Source organism: Triticum dicoccoides, chromosome 5A (genome assembly GCF_002162155.2).
Source record: "Triticum dicoccoides isolate Atlit2015 ecotype Zavitan chromosome 5A, WEW_v2.0, whole genome shotgun sequence".
In the NCBI taxonomy this organism is placed as follows: Eukaryota; Viridiplantae; Streptophyta; class Magnoliopsida; order Poales; family Poaceae; genus Triticum; species Triticum dicoccoides.
In genome coordinates this window covers 402,741,243-402,742,157 of record NC_041388.1, presented here as the reverse complement: position 1 = coordinate 402,742,157, position 915 = coordinate 402,741,243, and positions in this window count along the sequence as shown.

The following is a 915-nucleotide window of genomic DNA, read 5'->3' as shown; positions in this document are numbered from 1 at the left end:
CGGAGGAAGACGACGTGGCTTCCGGACGCCCGGTGGTGCGTCGGGAACCCCCAGCTCGGCCGCCGTCGACCTGAAGGGACTGCGCCCTCCTCCCTCGCCGGGGCGGATCGGGCTCCCTCCCGCGGTCGCGCCGGTACCCTGTGGCGGTCTGCCCGCAGACGCCTGGCCAAAGGGCCCCCCTTGGGTCCCGAACGGCTCGCCGCCACCGCGCCCAGGCACGGGGCGTCGCTGGGCGGCCGGACCAGGGGTGTGCCCGGGTCTCATGGCGTTCCTCCTCCTCTCGGGCACCCTCCTCCCTGGCCGGTGTGTCGCCAGGCCGCCTGACGGCCTCTCAGGCTCCCCCCCCCCGTTCTCGTGCGCCTCTCGCCGTTTAGGCCATTTATTGTGTCATTTGGGGCCTCCAAGCTCAGCTACTCACCCCGCCTCGCTTCTCGGATGCCTCGACCTGCGCTCGCCCTGTCCAAGACGCCGGTGCCGGCCGCGGCGGCGGCGGCGGCGGGAGGGGAAACCCTCGCTGCCCCCTCGTCGCCTCGGGGGCTGGGCCGACCCCAGGCAGGCCGTCCCCAGCTAGACCGGCCAAGGATGGGCCCTGCGATTGGCACGTGGGCCGCTCCGATGCTGGGCTGGCCCACTCTGCCCCTGTCCGCTCCTGGGTTGCGCGGCCCGCCAGTTAGGTCGATTTGGCCCCCAGCTGGTTTCCCCAATCCTCCATCCTCTCCACCGAGGCGCAACCCAGCGGCAACCCTACCCCTCGTGCTCCCCTCCACCCCCGCCGCCACCCAACTCCCGCACGCGCCCCAGGCCGCCCCCTCCGAACCCGCCCCCATGACGCGGGACTGGGGTGACGAGGGGACCCACCCCAAGAGACGCGCCGACAACCGCCGTGATGCGGTGCGCCCATCGCCTGAGGCGATC